The sequence below is a fragment of the Dermacentor variabilis genome, chromosome 3, assembly GCF_050947875.1.
Source record: "Dermacentor variabilis isolate Ectoservices chromosome 3, ASM5094787v1, whole genome shotgun sequence".
Taxonomy (NCBI): Eukaryota; Metazoa; Arthropoda; class Arachnida; order Ixodida; family Ixodidae; genus Dermacentor; species Dermacentor variabilis.
The window spans coordinates 47,827,563-47,849,075 of NC_134570.1; the positions used below are offsets into that span (position 1 = coordinate 47,827,563).

Genomic DNA, 21,513 nt, shown 5'->3' on the forward strand with positions numbered 1-21,513 from the left:
GTCGCACGCGTCACAATGCGATTTTTAGAGGGCCCACTTCATATGATTTCGATTTCAACAATGTGACTGGTGCGACGCCCAGTGTTGCTTGCTGCCAGGTTTCGTGGCGCACGCCGTATAATTCCTTTAATGTAACGAAGAAAACAAGTACAATATTATTGACCTGTCTTTACTAGGAGCAAATGACTTGGCGTCTTTTGTAATTTAAGAGCGCTTTGATGTTTAAATTTGTTTTGGAGTGCGCGACGGCGGTTTCTGGAGTTCAGTGCGATGAGACACGGCACACGTATATAACAGCTGCTTGCAGCTGTTTGTTCAGCGCTGTGTATTGTCTCGTGCGCTTTCTGTCTCCGTGTCGTTCTGCCTGCGCTGTGAAAACCTACAAGGTGACTCATCAACAAGTTCACATAGCTAGCCTCGCCGCATGCGCAGTATTCGGAATTCGGCTGCAGCGAAGTCGTCGTGTCAGCCCAACGAGGCCCTCGCGATGTACCCGTGCTCAGCGTCAGCTTCTGGTGAAATGTGTGTGCATATTGTAGCTCGCGATTACTGCATAAGCGGTTCCTGCTCCTAGCCACGTTCTTGCACCAAACGCAACAACAAGCACCAACCCGAAAGCCCACGTCTGCCCCTGAACGAAGCCGCTGATGATCTGTGTGTGATTACTGAATGTAGAATGGAAATTGTGTTGTGAGATTCAACCTTAGCGCTGGCCTGGTTGGTCCATCGCGGTGCGTGTGTTGTGGAGATAATATAGGAGTCTTCTCTGAATATTTCTAAAAGGCGCAAAAGCCGACACATCGAATATTTTGAGCGGCTATCGTCACTCGTGTAGAAGCCTGTACGTGGTTCATCATGTTATTTTAAACGACGCGCCTGTCGTCCATTTGGTTGTCCTGTGTCTCGAGCTGTTAGTATACTGTGAACCTTTAACAAGAAGACCGTGTCAGTGCGTTCTATGCATAATGCAGGAACGTAGGCCGACGGCGGGTGCATTTGCCGTTGGGTTTTTCATCTTCCTGCTCAGCCTCGCACGCCGCTTACGGTTAGCCTGTTTTGTGGAAATAATAAGTATGAATATATTATTAATGTTATCAGATGGTATAGTTCCTTCACTAATTTATAGCAATCGTGCATATCTCTTAAGCTACTCACATATTTAACCGGTATTAGATCAACGTTGTTACGACATACTAAAGGGAGTCATTTCAAACTAGGTTATTCAGCCAAAGAAAGTACAAAGGAAAGCCTCAATGTTCATTCCTATCTGGTATTCCTAAACATATTCTATTTGCAGAACTTTATGGCCGCTTGAATTGCCAGCAATTCAGCGCTCAAAGCCGGAAAAACTGATTCCTTTTCTTGCTGTGGAAAGGGTGCTTCAATGTCGAAATCAAGATATAATTACTCATTTGGAAAGTGTTAAGGAATGAGTATCTCTAAGCTTATTAATGCAATTTTGTTTCATGAACACAATTATATTTTCTTTCTCCCTGTCATTAACAGCCATGAAATGAAACTGTTCACCTCCATAAGTTTCAGGTTCCAAATATGTTGGTGTTCGTCCTGAGCGTTTGTCCGCATCCTATAGAGTGCGTGTTTGTGTCAAGTTCTTGTGTTGAAATCGCCGTGATGTACGCATTTTTAAAAATATGTTGTAACAAAGTAATGTACTGAACCTTATTTTCAAATCTATAAGATATGGCAACGCAGTAACGACATCATTAACAAGCAAAAAAAGAAAAAAAACTGCCGATTCAGTGCACGTGTTGGAATCTATGCGAATTGAAGTTTTTGTCAAGTGGTCAGCGAAATGCTGTTAAAGTAACTGCAATATATATACAATTCTCCTTATTTTCAACAATCCAACGTGTCATATTTTGCAAGCTTTGTTTATGCACCGCATAGGTCAGAAACTAAATGTCATGCAATGTTTTTGCACTACACTGTTTGCAAACTATACCAAAATGCAAAAGGCAGTTAAGGTAGATGCGCCCTGCGAGACATCAACACAGTGACGTCTGTTGAGGGAGGGATGCCGCCAGGTGTATGCAGATGAATGAATGAAACGTGCTTATGTATTTATTTATTAATTAATTTGTATACTTCGCAGGCTGCAAAGTAGGAGTATTAGATGAGGAGGAATAAAAGAGTAGTTACAAAAGGAAGAAAGGCACACGACCTTATACAATACCTAACAAACAATAACAGAAAAAAGAATGAACACCTTTCTGCTAGAGACCAATACGATCGTCAGGCGCACTAACAAATGAAAGTTTATTGAACATCTCGAGTAAATGCTGGTTGACAAGCAATAAATCAAAGTTACACAAAAATGAGAAGCAAGAGCTGATGTGTGTCCGTAGCGATCTCAACAGGAAACACATCCATCTTTGAAAGCGTAACAGAGGCCTTCTTCTTGTTTCCTTATTTTTTTTTGTAAACTACTATTGCGAGTAGCTTTATCGGCCGCATAAACTTGTAAACATAGGCATACTACCTCAATTAAAACAAGCATAGTGTCACGCGCGCACAAGCAAACATGAACACATCTCACTCAATGACCGCGGGAACTCGCTGTCAAACGTTGCAGTGAGGAAATGCGGCAGCAGTAGCGAGTGAATTGGTCTTCGTGCGGCCGCTCGGGGGGCTTCAACGCGAAATTAGCAGCGAATACACAGCGCAGACTCTGGACCCGTCCCAGATGGCTTTCAATATACAGCGGCCCAGCGGGTCCGGCGCTTGGGCCATCCGGAGTAGAACGCACCTCCCCCCCCCTCCTTTGCCCTTGGACTGGCGCATGGAGTGTCCATATAATTGCTATCGCAATACTAAACTTTAAACAGTGTTGGACCAGCCTGGTTCTTGTAGCCAGGCCACAGAACGCCTATGATACCTAGATAAAGGAAACTACAACTGACGAGTACGTCAAAATTGTATTTAACTGCTCTTTCTGCGCATGCGCGAGGTGCAATCGTTGCGAGAGGGGGCACTCTCGGTCTTTGAGACTTGTCTTCGCGTAGGCACTACTGGGAAGAACGTTGTATGCTCCGTTCGTCCCTAACCGAGCTGGCAACACTGAATGCATAGTTGGCGCGGCGGCGAAGCCGTGTCCGAGGTGAGTTTGTTGCGTTTTGTTGCTACGGTGCGACGGTAGCACATTAAATTCTCATAGTCGCAGGGGGATACGTTTGGAAGTGAGGTGTCTCCTCGGATGACATTAATGGCAAAGCATTACGTCGTGCCGATGCATTGTTCATTAGTGCCGTTGAGCGTACCGCACACTTCACAGGAACGGAAATAGTTTATGAATTCAACGATCATTGTGGTAGCTGTACAGCAACACTGGTTTTGACAGATTGAAACATTTCGCTTCAATGAATTGAAACATTTCGCATCCCAGCTGTATCTCAAAGTAAAAAGGAAAGAAAAAATGAACGTCGTCATGCAATATTTCATAGCCGTAGGTAGACACTTGTGAAAGCTGTACAGCGACACTGATCGTCTACGTGGTACAGATTCGTGGTTTTTCCTATTACGCAAATAGAACAAACTACACGAGTATCAATAGCTGTTCGAGGTGGCCGCAGGCGACGTACACGCTCCAAAGAAACGATCTTTTCAGTGTTTCTCTTTCTTTGCACCACGATGCTTGCAATGTCGTTCTGTATGTTATGTGTGCGCAGTCGACCACAGAAGCGTACGGGACCCGATTTTCACATGAGATGCGACAGTCGGCTTTTTTAAGGCATACGGCGCTTTTAATTTAGTGGATAACTACTATTTAGGTCGCAAGGACCACCACTCGCTGACGCTTTGAATTCCCTGGTCAGTCCTTTTTTTTTCCCTCGCAGATACCGTGTCCTGTTAACTTTCGTGGCCGACTGTACAGTATGGTCAAGAAGGGAAGGCATGAGCGTACAGCACGTGCGAACCTTGCTCTCTCACGAATGCACGATCGCCGAGTTTCGCAGCAGACGAGCTGTGGTTTTACACATCTGTGCAAGTGACGTATAGCTTCAGCTGGCACCAGCAGCTGGAACGCCAGCAAAGTGCACGACAGCCACGCCTTAGGACCGGCGTTTAACGGCGTACCGCACTGCTTACGTTCAATTTATGCCCGAAGTTACATTTTCGGAACAACGCGAACGAGCGGCCGGCTACGTTGGACACAAGTTTTTCTTCTCGCCAAGTCCGCTTCCCGTAAATGTTTTGCGGCCGACTGCGAATGCTTGAGAAGAACCGGTGGGTTGCCGACGACCGCAAGGTTCAAGCCTTCGACGTCACGCAGCCGAGGGAGTCTCTAACCACGAGGAGTCGCTAACCACATACGCGGCGTATGTATATATACGGTTGCGCTCGGGCAAGTCGTATTGTGCAGTATCTGCGTGCTGAAGAATAGAGAGGGAGAGGGGGGGGGGCGGAATCGAGGTCCTTGCGCTTGCTTCGGCGGCCTTTGTCCTTTCGCATTTCATGGCCAGCTGCGGTGGGAGAGAGAAGAGGCAGATCTCGTATACATAGAGCCCGCGGGGCCGGCGGTACGCGGCTATCCCTCGTCTTCGGGCAACGCGCCCGCTTGCTGCACTCTCAACTGTGTCACGGCTGAGTGGTCGTTTCCTGGGCGCGATTGCTCTTAGGCGCGCCCGGGGGAAGCCCACGCAGATTGGAATGCTTATGTACGCGGCCGTCCATATGCGCGACGCCAGGCCGTGACCGCGGAGCGGACCTTGGAGGCGCGTTAGCCAGCGCGCGTTAAAGTTGGCATTCTCGGGGGTCGATGCCTTCCTTGCAGCGCTTGGAGAACAGAGGGAAGCGATTCACGTGTCGAACGCGCCTCCTAGCGATAACGTCTTATTATATGCGAACTTTTTTTTTATTCTTCTTCTTGCCGACTTCAAAGGTTCCGAACTACTAGGAACGATGCGATGGGGAGAATACTTCAGAATGCAGTTACGTATGCGTAACCGTGAACGAAGCGAAGTTAGCGTCCATTTACAGGGGACGGAAAATGCAGATTGCGGCGTTATGCACGAAAGGGCGCACCTTCTTGGAGTAACTAAATACTTTGTCGCGTAGTCATTGCTGTGTTAAGAAGATTCGTTTCAGGCTATTGGCTGCGCCCTGGCCTTTTGCTGCAGCGAGTGAAAGTACGAAGTGTTGTTTTTCAGCGTTACGTACTAGCTCCTCGGCGTTTGAGTGGCGTCCGACAAACTTGGCGAAACAATAAAAAACGAACAGAGCATGGGGAGAGGAGGAGTCCAAGCCGAATCGCGTCGCATCCCGTCTTAGCGCCGCCAAACTTGAGAGCACTTTCGCTGACGAGGCACTTCGTAACGGGTAAGCGAAATTCTCCACGCTCGAGCGGCCTGTGTATATGAACAGTTCTCTTCTTTTTTTTTTTTTTTTTCCTTCTGACTCCTCTCTAAGAAAACTGCGACGTAGTATATTCCGGAGGGCGACAAAGCTCTTCGTGCGCCGATTACGCAACGTATACCTCGCCGCACGACACACCGTCTCGTTTTTATTTGTTCACCCTTCGCGCGCAGCCGCGACGTCGCCGCAAGCGCTCCCTTTTCCTCGATTCCGCGTCGCCTCACTTGCCAAGAAGCGTCTCCCGCGTTCGCTTTCTCTCGCATTGTGCTCTCGTCCTGTGCTCTCCCACATCACACACTTTTACTCCTTTTTCCCCTCCCCCTGCTATCCGCTGCTTCTGTGTCGTCCGGGCCGCCTTACTTTCGGACGAACCCCTCTTTCACACGACCCCATTTTTTTTTCTTTCGTTTTCTTTTTCTTTTCAAAGAAACCTTTCCGCTGCCGCGGTCTAGTCTGAGCTAACAGATGCCGCAACTCTTCAACTCACTTGCGCTTTTGTCACCGCTTCCTCGCTCTGCTGTACTTCTTTCTCGACTCTACTCTTTCCGTAGATATAGTTCCGTTCCCCATAGCTTTTTTTGTAGCGATAGCTGTCGAGTTTGCGTCATGTCGTTAGCACTGCACTTGCCGCATGCGTCATCGTCGTGCTCATCATCATACGGTTTCCGCTGAACTGTATTCCCCGGACTTTCAGCGTTGTCATTGTCCTTGTCATTATCGTTGTAATTCTAATTATCAATGTCGTTGTCACTGTCGTCGTTGTCGTTACCCGCGTCCATTGTCTTTGTTGCTGTCTCTGTCGTGCCGTCGTCACCCTTATCTTATATCGTCGTTGTGCCCTCATCACTCTGTTAGTCCTCGACGAACACTGCAACCAGACCCGTTGCTACTCGCCTACATGGCTAGTGATGCTTTCCTTGAGTAAGCCTCTTCGCAGCGGTCGTCATAGAGGCGTCAACCGGCGCCACGAGGACGGCAGCGAGCGTGAGAAGCACCGGAGCGGAACAAGCGGAGGAGGTAGCCATCGCCCTGGCCATCGCCGACGCAGACTGCCACACGGTGCTGAGTGACTCGAGACAGGCGGTGCGAAACTTCGCCAAAGGGCAAATCTGCAGGGAGGCTGAGCGCGTACTGCGAGCGGTAAAACTAGACGAACGAAAAGTACGACTCAAGTGGTTCCCGGCGCACGCGGGCGACGCGTCGGAACGCAATGAGAACCATAACGAGACGGCACACGCCGCGGCGCGAGCGCTAACCAACCGCGCCCCGGCGACAGACCGTCCGACGTGGTTCGGAACCAAGGACCGCATGACGGATTACAATGAAATCACGAAGGCCTACCGCTTGGCTCGCAGGACCCTTCCACCCCCGCACCTGAGACTGAGTCGAGCGGAGGCGGTAGTACTGAGACAGCTCCAGACCGGATCGCTACCGAGCCCGAAACTGTTGAATCGCATGTACCCCGAGACATATCCGACAGATATGTGCAGAGTCTGCCGGATGGAGACCGCAGACTACACGCACATCTTGTGGGACTGCATTAAATATCCAGAAGACGCTAACTCAAGAACACTCCCACCGCGGCTCGAGGCAGCCGCGAAGAGCTACGACAGAGACGATCAGCTCTGGGCCGTCAAGCAGGTCCTCGAGGCGCTCGAAAGGCACGGACCCAGCGAGCCGGCAACGGCGAGCGGAGACCCGCGCCGAGTAACGGCAACTTCGAGGATGACGTAGGCCCTCGTCGGGGGGCGCGAGCGCCCAACTGCAGGCATAAATAAAGTTTCTCCAATCCAATCCAATCCAAACTTATTCTTCTTCCTCTTGTTCCTCTCGTGTCTTCTCTCACCCTTATATCCTCCTCCCTCTCGTCGCCTTCTCAGCTCGCGTTTTTCGACATCAGTTCCAGGAGCTCCTCTCCCCGAGAAACACCTCGAAACTGACTGTCCCGCCGCCCCGCGCAGTTTGTGTGTATGCGTGTTTTTTATTGAGCTCCTTTCGCTCCCGGCTTCAGTGGCGCGTCCGCACTTTGCTGCTTCGCGCAGCACACATGCAGGCGTTCTATTTTGGATTACGCCTTCCGGAGCTTCTGGAGGCTACGTTTGGCGGCGGCAACCTCTTCTTCAAAGGAAAACAACGCTTCCGCAGGCAGAGAGAGCTGAGGTATAGAGAGACCTCCGCCGCTTCGTTCTCGCTATTTTGCATTGTAAAAAAAAAAAAAAAAAGAGCCCTGCAGCAGTGTTTCTGTGTGTCGCTTGTGTATAAGCGCCGCTCCCTTATTCTCTTCGCGTTTGCTTACTCAAGCTGCTTGTACGCGGTTCGGGTTCAGGGTTCCTGAGCTGTTCTCGCCATTCTGCTTGCGTTTCTGTGTTAGTTAATCGCGTTGCTTGGCGCTGTCTTCGCTATTGCGTCACGTTTCCGTCGGCGCTGTTTCATAACAACCGTTGGCTCGCGCGCCCATTTACGATGTTGTCGTTACGTTAATTATATACCCGTGGGCAGCGCCGCGGCAAGCGTTGGTGCCATACCTCGCGGTATGTAGCAAGACAGGGCCGCCTGCTTCTCGCATTGGAAACGTGTTAGACATGCGCGGGAAAACGGCCGGCCAAGTGGATGGTAGCGACGACGACGATGGCATCAACTTCCCTCGAAGTAATGGAAAAAAGTTTCGCGTTTTTTAGAGCGCAACTCTTTTAGGCGTCCGTTTCTGCGTTTAGCGTCGGCGTCCCTCGGCGTAGCCGAGCGAACGAGCGCAGCGAAGGATGAATGAGCGAACGCGGAGGTCAGCGGGGGATGAAAGACTGCAATGGCGAAGAGAGCGCGGGGAGGAAAGCGGAGGAGGAGGATATGGCGGAAGCGTGAGGTCCTTCGCTCCCGAACCGCAAAATGCCGTGCGCTTCACCTGATCTACACGGAATACGACATGCTTTATACCCAAACGGGCGCGAAACACGCCGCATGTTACAGGCTTGGCAGTACCGTTAGCACAGCATACATCCTCATTCTTGTAGGCCTTCCGCCTAGCGCAAGTGCGTTTTTTGAACTGAATTCCTCAAAGTAAAATGCGTAAGAAAATTCGTAAAGTACGACTTACACACAACCTGCAAACATGATAGCATCGGCTTGCAATCCGAATACACGAGAAAACATAATTCTATTGCGCAGAAACTCACTCAAAGCCTTCCAGCTGCCGTTTATTAAGGCGAAAGCCTTTCTAGGCTCAAGGTGAAGTTTGTGTCAGCAGACTTGACCGCCGGAGTGCCCGCCGCAGTGTCCGCCGAAGCGTCATCACGCCATATGAAGAAAGAATAAAGAATGCAAAATGATGGATAGTGACACTTAGTGAATGATAACGTTATAATAGAGATTGGTAGAGGTTAATAATGACTAGTAATGACTAGTAATGACTACTAATGACCAATATGAATAACGACGGCTTGTAATGACCACAATCGATTAGAAATGACTAGAAGTGTCTAGTAATGAGCAGTAATGACCACTAATGTCTTGTAATGACTACTAATGACTACGAAATGACCAATATATCTACCGACGGCTTGTAATGACCACAACTTATTACAAATGACTAAAATGCTTACTAATGACCAGTAATGACTAATAATGACTGAAATGGCTTGTAATGACTAGTAATGACTATGATATGACCAATATGTCTAACGACAACTTGTAACGACTACAATTGATTAGAAATTACTATACATGCTTAGTAATGGCCAGTAATGACTAATAATGATTGAGATGACTTGTAGTGACTACTAATGACTGCCAAATGACCAATATGTTTAACGACGAATTGTAACAATTGATTATAAATGACCAAAAATGCTTCGTAATGACAAGTAATGACTAATAATGACTGAAATGACTTGTAATGACTATGACATGACAGACATGTCTAACGATGGCTTGCAATGACCACAGTTGATTATAAATGACTAAAACTTAGTAGCGAGCAGTAATGACTAAAAGAAACAAGCGAAAGAGAAGAGGCGAATGATAAGAGGCGGAAGAGTAGGCTTTCTCCGTTTGTCTCTTACGAGAGATCTTAAGAGACCCTGAAAATTTTTTTTTTGTGTGTGTGTGAGCACCGCGCACGCAAACGCGGAAGAATCTCAACCAACTTGAAGCTAACAGCTTTGCTGTGAAGAATCTGGGTGTCTATAAGTTCCCTAAACGAAGCACCGTTCACAATATCAGCCTACTTTATTTTACACACATTGTCTCCAACAAGAATGTAGTCGTGATTATGTAAAAAGAATCATGCTTAATATTGAACTTGTTAAAAACAGTACTTAAGCTTAACAATTGCCGCAAGCGTTGAAGAAAACGTTGATCGAAATAGAGAATAGTACTTAGAGCAGGCTAGGCGGTTCCTTGTCATGGTTTCCAAGCGGTGCTGCACCTAGAGTTCGGCTTCAAACTGTCATGTCCTGTGATTTCGATGTTGGTTTCTTGGAGAAAAAGACGAAGGAGTGTTTCTTCAACAAGAGGGGACACTCTTCAAAAACTGGCAACAGGAAACACGTCACGCCTAGTTTCAACACCATCCGTTAGTTGACGCGAGCATCAGAAAAAAAGAATGTGAAATAAACTTCCAGACAACGTTTTATTTATTTTTATTCCTTCCCACTAAAGGTGAAAAAGTTTTCCGTGTAAATGAACTTATACTTTGCAACTTTTTGTTGCGTTGCCTAGCAACAAGCTAGCGGCACGCCAGACGCGCGTGCATACGTCATGCGCCAGACAAGCCGCAGGAGTGAGCGAGGCCGGCTGCGCATGTGAAGCTCGCGTGCTCGGCAACCCGTCTCTTTTGGATGTAGCCCGTTTTTGGGGCTCCCGGCGTTCTCTTGTGTTCCGTCTGCATTTCGACACGGCACCGCTGCTCTACTGGACTGCAGCAAGGTGAGGAATTTTGTTGGACAGTCTGCGACGCACTTCAAGCACATTTAGGCTTACTGCGCAAAACTCGACCTATATAGTGACGCAGTTATCGAAAAACAGCTCCGCAGTCCAAGCCTAGTTAATGTGAGTTAATTACTCGTACTGGGAGATGTTTGCGACGCTTTTTATGAGCCCAAGCATAATTATAACCTATTTCGGTAGTTTTTGGGCACGCTCGCCGCACCTGGCTTTCTCACGAAAAGCACCTTGGCCGTGAGACGCAGTTTCGCTTGTACTGAATCTTACCGGGACAAGTTTTGGCGCTTTCTCTGACCCAAGACATTATTGTAACTAATTTCGCTACTTTTTGGAGTACTTTTCAAGCACAGTGGCCGCGCTCGGCGTAGTGGCGCAGTTAGCGAAAAGCAGCTCGGCTGTGTGCCGCAGTTAGTTTCGCGTGTACTGAATCTTACTGGCAGAAGTTCGTGACGCATTCTCTGACCCGAAAAAGTATTGTAATTTATTTGGTAACTTTTTGGGAAATCTTGAGGCTTGCTCGCCGTGCCTGGGGTTGTGAAGCTGTTAGCAAAAAAGCAAGCCGGCCATAGTGAGTTAGTTTTGCGTGTACTGAATTTTAGTGGGACAAGTTTGTGACGCATTTTATAGCCCTGCAACAACATATACCTTATTTCGATACTCACGCTTCTTGAAAACGCGACGAGCGATTGCCGAGAGTGATAACACGGGAGTGTTGCATGCGCCGGCAGGACGCGTAAAAGATAACACGGAGGAGCTCAAGAACATGACATTTATGTATTCTGAGCGACTGAAAACAGGCTTTGCACCCACGAGTCTGACTTGAGTGCGATTAGAAAGCATTCTGCGAGCGTGTAACATGGTCTGGCTGAGCCTGTGTTGTAGCCACCTTTGCGTACTTGGCGTACCATCGTGTCGACTGAGGCCAAGTTGTTTTGGAAACGCGCAGTCACCCGTGTATTTGTGCACTTAAAGTGCAGGAAATAATGCCCGGGAAAGGAGGGGTGCTTGAAAACCGGATGTTCAGATTTTATGGCATTGTTTGGGAGGAGTCCTTGCTGCGAAATGTACGTAAAAGTGAATTTATCTGTAATGCCGCTCATTCACCACTTACGCACGTTTCGCCTCTACACGCAATACTCCTGTTAGGTCAATATACCGAAATGATACATGCTTGTAATTTGCTTTCTTTCAGCTGATGGCATCCGGTGGAGCATCGTACGGCAATGACTGCTGCTTACCTGGTGCCACAACTTTGGATGAATGCAGAAGCCCAGAACGAGCATTTATATAGAGCAAAATAAACATTTCATCATTTCAGAAGACGTCTTTCGTTTTTATGAAATTGCACCTGACAGATTCGGCGCAGTCTTGTAAAGGTCAATCGCAATCATTTCTACTTAATAATGAAACGATTCCACGCCAAGGCCACGCGAGGTTCAGCAGAAGCGAAAAAAAATATGAATGCCGCGCCGAGCAGCGGAGCCGGCGCGGCGTGTACCAACTGGTGTTCAAAACACGCGCGCCCAAAACCGAAACCGGAAGGAGTCAACAACATCCGCTTGGTGTGCTACAGTCAATTCGGCCGCTGGGCTCTACACTCTTAGGCAAAGTTACACCCTTTGGCTTGCCCCTTCTGCCACACAACAATAATCGTTATCTGCCTTGATGCGTTTCCTTTCCTTAACACTGCGAGTCCGGTACTTTCCAGTAACGAACGGCACGCGCGTTATCAGCATAGAACAGTTTACACCCTTTGGAGTGCTCCTTCTGATAACGCGCGTGCCGTTCGTTCCTGGAATGTTGCGGGCTCGCAGCATTAAAGAAAGGAAACGCATCAAGACAGATAACGATTATTGTTGTGTGGCAGAAGGGGCAAGCCAAAGGGTGTAACTTTGCCTAAGAGTGTATGGGAGTGTCCGCTCTTGTTGAAATTTTCTTTCTCTATGGTGTTTCTGCTGACGTTCCTGCGTGTTTCACGTTAGGAGCGTCCACCTCTCACGCCATGACACCTACAGTGCCGTGGGCGCCTTCGAAGGCCCAGGTCTTCGATGTTGTTATCCCTGCGGGGAATGGTCCTGAGACCATGGCTCGAATCGTCGATGCTGGCTGCCTCATCATCGGTGGCGAGCGTTGTCCTGTCATTCCCGTGGACCCACGGGTCGCCAACGTAACCGGCCTCCTCTTGCCGTCCTTCGTTCCGAACGAATTCCTCGTCCAGGCACTATCACCATACGGCAAAGTTCTGTCTGTCAACGCTGGTGCTATGAGCGGACGACGTGGCGTGCTCACGGGCACCCGCTTCGTTCGGGTGGAAATGAGCACCACAACCCCTGTCCCCAATTATCTGCGAGTCCCTGGTCATGGTGTGACGTTTGACTAACGCGGCTCGCAACGCGTGTGTCGTCGGTGCGGCTCCAGCGACCACTACCGTGCACAGTGCTGCACCGTTGTGGTGTCCATGGCCACGAAAGCGACGGATGTGACCGTCCTTGTCGGCCTTGCGAGGGTGGTCGCCCTGCGGTCGTGTGTCCTGTATGGCGCTCATACTCAGACGCTACTGCTGGAGCCTTTCCCCCCTTGCAGCCGGCGTCAGCTGCGGTCGCGATTGCGGGCGACGCTGCAACCAAAGAAATTGCCCTGACACAGCATCAAGGAGCGACGCAAGGCTCGCGTCGACAGACAGCGCCGACAATTCAAGGGTGACCCGTACGTAACGTACGTGGACGTGGCGGCGTACCCTGTAGGGGGTCTCTTCGCGGTAGCCGCCGTGAACGGGAGAGACAACCATGTTCGCTGGCCTCCTCGACGGAAGAATAAGACCGTGCTATTGATGACGTGGCGGATTGCAACACGCCATGTCCGCTGGCCCGATGCCATGCTGGGGGCCGATAGCGCCCACATCCACTTCGAGTGCTACCATAACCTTCCTGATCGCAACCGAGATTTTAAACATCGCCAAAACACGTGACCCTGTGGTTTCTACGCTCGACACACCCACGGAATATGCTCTGGCTTCACGCGCTTCAATTACGTTTCTTACAACGCCGCATCCGATTTGTGGTTCGAATGAGCGCCCGCCTGCTGAAGTTCTCGGCGGCGATGACATCGATCCCGCAGCCCAGCCGCTACCGACATCATCATCATCATCATCATCAGAAAATAGCTGCAGCCTCGTAGTTGCGTGGAGCGTTCAACTGGTTCAGCTCTCGCCAAGCCTAGATGTTATTCGCCGTAGAAATGGCGGTCACACGAGAACTAAAGAGTGCCCATACGTCAGCCTCTGGCTCGGACGGCGCCCCGGATCGCCTTGCCGAGTTACAGCGAGCGAAGAAACCTCGGCTTTCTTTGGGAGGGTCAAAGTGTGCCATTTGACGTGTGTACTGCTTGTCCCCTGGGCTTGTTTCCGGGGTGCGGACTTGAACAACACGTCAGTTTGGTCACACCTTTGTAACTAAATATGACTGACACCCTTAATATTATTTCATTAAACGCACAGGTTTTCCGAAGTGCTATAAAATAAGATGAAATTATCAATGTGGCCCGCGCCAAATACTGCAACATTCTATCGTATGCTGTCAAGAAAGAAAATTTTTCACCCTTACACATGTTCTTGCTTTCAAACGCACGTTCAACCTACATTGTTTTTAGAGCGCAGCTCTAAGGGCCTGTTCCTGCGTCGAGCGTCGGCGTAACCGAGCGAACGAACAAAGCGACGGATGAAAATGCGAACGCGGAGCTCAGCGGGGGGTGAGAGACGGCGATATAGCGAAGAAGAGAGCACGAGGAGGAAAGCGAGGAGGAGGCTTTAGTGAAAGCACGGGGAAGAAAACGAAGGAGGAGAGTGTGGCGAAAGGGTGAGGAGGAAAGCAGAATGCCGCACGACACTACGAGATGGCGCCACAGTAGCGTGCGCCGATGACGTCATTACTAAGGCATGGGGCGAGTGCCGGACGAGCGCGTCCACCGATACCATAAATGGAAACAGAGCGCCGGCTTGTGCTTCGGACCAACGTCGCATGCCCTACTTTGCCAGCGCCTCTGCCGCCCAAGAATGCGCATGCGCTCCACGCGACGCTCGCGCTCCCGTGTTCCGCGCTTTCTTTGTGAACAATGAGCGATGCAACCGGGGGAATTCAAAACGCCTGAAGAGCTGCGCTAAAATTTCGCGTTGAGTCCTACAAGTACGAACTAGAAGTAGAAGTTAAACAAGTGGGGCCTAATGCAAACGATGAGACTTTCGATATTGGTAAGAGTTGCGAGGATTGTGTTAGTGATACGTCTGTTCGATCTTTGCAGCGATGAAACCCACTTGTTGAACACGCTGCGCAGGCGCGTGCTTCCAGTGCTGGGCGTATCAACACGTCCTTGCACGTTTTTCAGACAAGCAAACACTACTTGTTCTAGCCACCGCCTCTGCCGTCTTCCTTACACACCTGTGTTGTCTCTTATTGCACTTATAGTCTCAAATTACATTGTTGGGTTCAACCTCCCGTAACGGCACAGCGAGTTATGACGGTCGTCGTATTGTGCATAGGGCACCGGAACAATGTTTACCGCGTTGTTCTTTAACGTGCACCTAAATCCAACTACACGAGTGTCATTGCATTTCTTTCGCCCTCATCGAAATGAGGCCGACTGGTTTAGACAATCAAACGAGCCCGGAAAGAAGTCTTCGTGACGTACGACCTCCGGTTTCGACACCGCGCATAGGATAGTTTCCCAAGCTGATTTGTGCCAGCGTTGCACGTAATACTCGAGCACTCCGTAAAAAAGAAAAAAAGAAGGAAAAAAAAAATAACGTTACGAGTAAACAGGTGTCTAGTATAGCGCGAGGGGGAAAATCTGGTGCACGCAGTCGAGACCGCGGGTGGCGAGTGTACTCCTAGCTATCTCCGCCCCCCCCCCCCCTACCGTGTGACGAATGGCCTCAGGTCACGGAAGTTCGTTACTGTCGCGTTAGCGCGCCGTGACCAGCGTGACCCCCTGCGCGGTCGACGGCGGCGCGGCTGGCGTGTGCGTCCCGGCGACTTCACGCAACTTGTCGTCGCCTGGCCGCCGCCGGGGAGCGGCTGCGTGCCTTCACGGGTCGCCGCCTAATTGAACGCTCAGTTTCGTGCGTTACACAAGGTCGGCCGTGCGCGCGAGACGGCGATCGGCTTCGACGAAGCTGCAGCGGTATAGAGCGGGCGTTTCGGCGAACGCTTTCAAAAATTATTGAACGTTGCCTGTGGCAGATAGCGCAATTCTTGTTCGTGAAGTGGTCTGCTCGATGCGGTGCGGCGGACACTACGTGCACGAAGAATTGAAACGCAAAAAAAGAGAAAAGAAATCTTCGGCGTAACGTTGAGAGACGGGAAGAGAGCCGTGACGTATGATAGAGGAAACGGGGATATAGCCGATATCCTAGTTGAGATTAAGAGAAAGTAAATGCGGTTGGGCAGGGCTGTGTAATGCGCAATGCAGATAGTGGTCTAATCGAGTTACAGAATGGGTGCCAAGGGAAGGGAAGCGCAGTCGAGGCCGGCACAGGGAATCATAGGTGGGCTGATGAACTTGGGAAATTTGCAGGCGCAAGTTGGTATCGGCTCTATAGCGCACGCAAGACAGGGGTGGGCTACTATAGAGTTCGCTGGGAGAGGCCTTCGTTCTGCAGTGAACATAAAAATAGGCTGCTGCTGCTGCTACTGATGATGATGATGATGATGATGTATAGCCTATCATTTTCGCGCTTCCCACCCTTCTGTGCATATCCCTTACGCCCGTGTATTTCTCGGCACGCGACTGATTCTTCAGAGCGGTGCCGCAACACCGTGTTGCCTCCCTTTGTCGCGGCTATTTTCTGCCCGCGAAGCCTTTCAAGTGTCACGCCAGAGCGACAGCACTCACCGCGGCTTGTTTTTCGCGGCCACGGGAGGTGTCGAGAACTTGCCGCGTGCGTTTCGCGGACGCCACCGGTCTGCCTGCTTCTAACGCGACTTTGGGACACTCCGTTTTGGATCGCGCTTCGTGCGTCAGAGGAGAAGCAAGCCCTTTCCTTTCGGTTCTCCTTTACACAACCAGACGGTCGCCGCCGTCGTCTGTGTGGCCACTGGGTGTGCGTGCTAGAGGCACTCCGTTTGCGCGGCAACGTGTCCGGGCATCTGAGATGAAGTTTGAAGGCCACTTCAGGCGGAGCTGTTTGACTTCAGTGCTAATGCTGCTTCCAGACAGTTTCAATGTCCCGCGAAAGTGTCGTCCGGAGCTGCACCGATCGCTTCTATTTGACGCGAGAAAAAAAAAAAAAAGGCATGTGAATTATTGGGCGAGCTGGAACGTATCCACAGTGAACTTCCACAGAGTTAGTTGTCGGACTAACTGGTAATATTGCACTCAATATGAGTTGCAACACGAGAATCCGATTTTTTTTTTCTTCTTCTTGTTTGCGTGTGCGCGCGTGCACGTCTGTCCATTCGCCCGTCCGATTACTCGTAGTACCCTGTATTAAAAAAAAAAAAAAGCAAACGTGGTACTTTTCATTTTTATTATTCAAGGAACTGACGCGCTATAGTACATGGTTTTAAAAATGAAAACAGCGCAAGCGACGGACAAGCAAGAGAGAGACATACACAGTCTCTCCGCCCACTCTTCCTTGTCCCGGTTATTCCTCGCGCTCTTTCCGTTCTAAGTACACTCGCGATGATCCGCGCGCAAGAAGACGCAGGGACACAAGAATAAGAAAACGCGGGACACGCGCTGTCACGAGTTTTCTTATCCTTGTGCCCGTCCTTCGTGGGCGCTGATGATCGTGAATTCGTTTGGTGTATACATACATACTCTGTGGGAGGCCAACCAAGCCGTCGATTTCTGCCGCATTTGTCCTCGAGCGCCGACTTTTCCTCGCTGGGGTGGTCGGTAAGCCCACCACGCCTCTCGCTGCACTGCGTTTGATGTTCGAAAAAGGGGCATGCGTCGCTTACGTCAGCGCTTAAAGTTTTTCTTCGCTTGTCCAGGCAGGGCTAACCTCCCTTCGTTTTAGCAGTCGGGATAGACGTCTATTGCGCGGCAGCGCAGGCACGCTATAGGTACTCCTTTATGTACATATAGTATGTATATTATGTGGGCAAAGAAGTTCGAGAACAAGTTAGGGACCGCGCAGGGAGCGACGGAACGAAAAATTTTAGGCCTAACGTTAAGACACAGCGGTGTGGATCAGATAGCAAGCGGGGATAGCCGATATTCTAGTCGACGTGAAGTGAAAAACAAATGGAGCTGAGTGGGCCATTTGATAACTAGGGCAGGTGACCGGTGGACCGTTAGAGTTACAGAATGGGTGCCGAGGGAAGGGAAGCACAGTCGAGGACGGAAGAAAACTAGGTGGAATGATGAAATTAGGAAATCTGCAGGTGTAATTTTGAATCAGCTAGCGCAGGACAGCGCTAATTGGAGATCTCAGGGCGAGGCCTTCGTCCTGTGGTGGACGTAAAAATAGACTGATGATGATGATGATGATGATGATGATGATGATGATGATGATGTACTCCTTTAAGAGAGATTGTTGGTCACACCAGATGATACCTCCTGCACGACTACCATCCTTCGTGTATTACCTTTACTAAGCCCGATGTTCGGGACAACCCCGAACATCGGCAAGAGCACCTCCATAGACTTGACGCTGGTTTACAATTCCGGCTTCCACTTCGGTTGCGGAGAGGCCCGGAAACACTCATTCATCGATTACGGCTGGGTGTGGCATACACCCACCGATACCTTCACAAGATTGGACAAGCACAGGACCCTGACTGTAGCGTCTGTCACACTCCCGAGACAATAGCTCACGTACTTTGTGTGTGCCCTCAATATGCGGCCGAACGAAGAACACTCAAGTCTACTGTTGACTGCTTGGACTCCCGCCCCTTTTCGGAAGAAATGCGTTTGGGCGCCCGGAGGAGTGTTGACTGTGCCCAACGTGCCATAAAATCACTTTTGAACTTTCTAAGTAAAACTGGTTTATACGATCGCATCTAGAACCTATGAGACGAGCAGTCAGTGTGTTTGCGCAATAACTTTTTGTGACAGGATTACTTTTTGTGTGGCCAAGATTACTCTTGCGTGTATTGCGCCTACAGTGCGCATCCGCATATTGGACAACGTGTACATAGTAGCTCATTGTACCATAACATAATCACTCGCCACCTACCTTTCCCTGTATTTCCCACTTCTTTCCCCAGCGAGGAGTAGCAGGCTAGAGACACGCTCTCCAGGCCGACCTCTTGCTTTCTCTTCATTAATATCTACTCCTCCTCCTTTACTAAGCCAATGCCGTGGAACCAACGAAAGAGGTCACAGCGAGAAAAGTAATGAAACTTGTCTACATTTTACATTAGACTAAAAGAATATCGGTCGATGTCGTAATGTTATACGCTGTCGGAATACTTTGAAAGAAAGTATCTTTGCGAATTTTCGACTCCATGTACACCCGGCGACAAAAGGTTTACGGACCACGTGATCTCCGAAAATGTTCAACTCCCGAGCAGCCTGTTGCAGCAGATAGTAAAACTGTACACGACAGTGTTGTTAGCATATTCCAGTCGAGGCTCGCATTGCAAATACCAGGCTGCATTGTGAGGTTGCGGAGACATTCAGCTTTCTCTCAGATCTCGATCGTGCCCCGCAAGATTTTGTCGCCGGGCGTACAAACCTTAGAGGTGGGGAACTTCAGACCCCGGTCGCGAAAGATTGTTTAGTGCAGTTAAATTTGCTCCTCCTGCGCTGTCCATGGGATACGCCGCAACAGGTGTTGGTAGCCCGCGCTTGCTTCTTAGCCGCATACAGCTCACTTAAAGCTATGCGAACGCGCGAGCGCAAAATTATTTTAAAAATACATTTCTCAAACAGTGACAGTGTGTATCACTTGACGTGTAGAGTGGTTACAGTTAATCCTTGCTTAAGGGGCAGTCATTAGCGAGGCATCCTCGAGTAGAATAATAAAAGTGCATCTTTGTTAGCTGATGCACAAACAAATGTCAGTATAAGGGAGCGGGGGGGGGGGGGGGGGTCCGTTACGTTTTCAACCCACGTTCAACCAGTTTTCACCCCACGCGTTCCACGCTTAGACCATACGGCGCTCGCAAAGTACTGTATACCGCGCTCTACTTGCCGTCCGGATCGAAGGTATACGCATGACTACGAAAATGTGTAACCGTGCTCACCTATACGCGTCATACCTCTATTAAAGCAGCTTCCCTATCGCTCTTTTTTGTGCTGTCCGCGATATACCAAAGGGCCCTTATGGATATTTTCCCCTTATAACGTCTCTCTGTCTATACGGCGGCCTATATATAGCCAGCAAAGAAGAGGACCTCGCCGGTTTTAGATGAGTCTAAGCGTCATCATTTCCAGCCGCCCCCTGGTTTAGTTTCTCGTTCTGTGTCGCTTGGCTGGCTCCAGACTGCACACGTCGTTCCCCTTCGACGATCGTTCGTTTAGCGCGCTCGCATGGTTTTACAAAGGTCCTTCGAAGCGTGTTTGCATATACGTAGCGCATCTCGTACAGCGTAGTGCATATCGGAGCGAACGCGCGCTGACGTGAGAGAAATTCGCTCCTTCGCGTTTCGCGCGCTATATTCGCGCACGCACTGTGTTGACGCACGAGTGGATAGATGCACACACACACACACACACACAAAAGCGCACACACCCACACACGCACACAACACACGCACACACCCGTGCACACAAACGCCCGTGCGCGTATCGAGACGCACGCAAATGCGTCACATACACGCACACGTGTGCTTCGGGAAACGCGCCTGCACGCTCCTCCTCGCACTCCTCCCCCCCCCTCGCCAGGACATGCACGAAACGTCGGTTTTCGCGGCGCGTACACACACACACACGCACGCACGCACGCGAGCGCAGCTGCTCCGCTGCGTCTCGTTGGAAGCGCGGTGCGGCCTCCTGGAACGCGTCGCGTCTCGCTCCCCCTGGCGCGCCAGGCGTGACAAAACGGACGAATGCGAAGAAACGCAATAACTGCGTATCGGGTGTGAGGAGGAGATAACGTGGTGAGGTAGCGTTATCCGGGAAGTAATCGGGGCGCGTTAACGGGAACCCGAAAGATTTTAGGCGGGTCCATACAGTGTATAGCTTTGGTCGGATTCAGTAGGACGCAGTGTTTGAGAGGCCGATGCTGGCGTGGCGATATAACGGCACAAAACTAACACTGCGTTTCTCGCGAGATAAAACGTGAAGAGGGCAAGCGCAATCTGCACGGCGTCTTTCCGTGTTCGTACTTCATGCTGCTGCTGCTGCTGTTGTTCCATGTCCTTGTTTTCGTTCTGCCACGGGCGCCTAAGAGCTGCGCATAAAATTAATCGACCATCCCTACGCGCACGCGGACACGAAAAACCCCGACCAACTAAATAAAATAGCTTCGGTGTAAAATGTGTGGGTGTGCATACGCTTCGGAAATGTGTACACACAATATTATCCTACTATGTTACATTTGTTGCCTCCAACAAGAATGCAGTCATGGTCAAGTAAAAAGGGACATGCTTAATATTGAACTTATAAGAATGCTACTTAAGCTTAATTATTGTCGCGAGCGCTAAAGATAGCACTGATCCAAATAGAAAGTATTACTTAGAGCAGGTGATGGGGTTCCTTGCTATGGCTTACAAGCAACGTTGCACTTGTGAATTTGGCTCCGACGCAGCATGGTACTGCGTCTATAGCAGCAGTGTGCGCGGCCCATTTACTTCGATTATCCTACTGTTTTGTTGACTCCAACAAGATTGCAGTCACGATTACGTAAAAAAAGAAACATATTTAGCATTGATCTTGTTAGGGACTGCTACTTGAGTTTAGCAATGGTTCGTAAGTGTTAAAGAGGAGACAGATTCTGCTGACGTCCTTGCGTGTTACACGTCAGGGACGTCCACCTCTCACGCCATACGCGGCGCCTATACGGGCGCCAAATCATCTTGCCATCTGACAACGGCATAGTGTCGCGGACTCCCTCGAAGGCCCTGGACGCGCATTTACTAGACGGTCGTCACGTGGTGCTTGTTGGGGATTTGCTTTTCGGACACGCGAGCAGACGTGCAAGGCCCGGGCTGTGGTCGACCCGACTGGAAAGCACGGAAGTTGCGCCGTCCAGTCCAGCACTTTTCGTTGCTAGGTGCATATCGACTCCTTCATGTATTTTCGTTTGTCTGGACGTGG

General features: G+C 50.0%; 1 protein-coding gene and 1 long non-coding RNA gene across 4 annotated transcripts in view; both read left to right on the forward strand.

Moving 5' to 3' along the window:
• The window catches only part of Myo61F (unconventional myosin 61F), a 189,632-nt gene that overhangs the window by 101,714 nt on the left and 66,405 nt on the right, over positions 1–21,513 (forward strand). The gene's annotated exons all lie outside the window — the stretch shown is intronic.
• LOC142575541 (uncharacterized) lies at positions 196–11,631 on the forward strand. Its single transcript, XR_012826664.1, has 3 exons — positions 196–522; positions 6,311–10,293; positions 11,504–11,631. It is a non-coding gene; the product is annotated as an uncharacterized LOC142575541 (long non-coding RNA).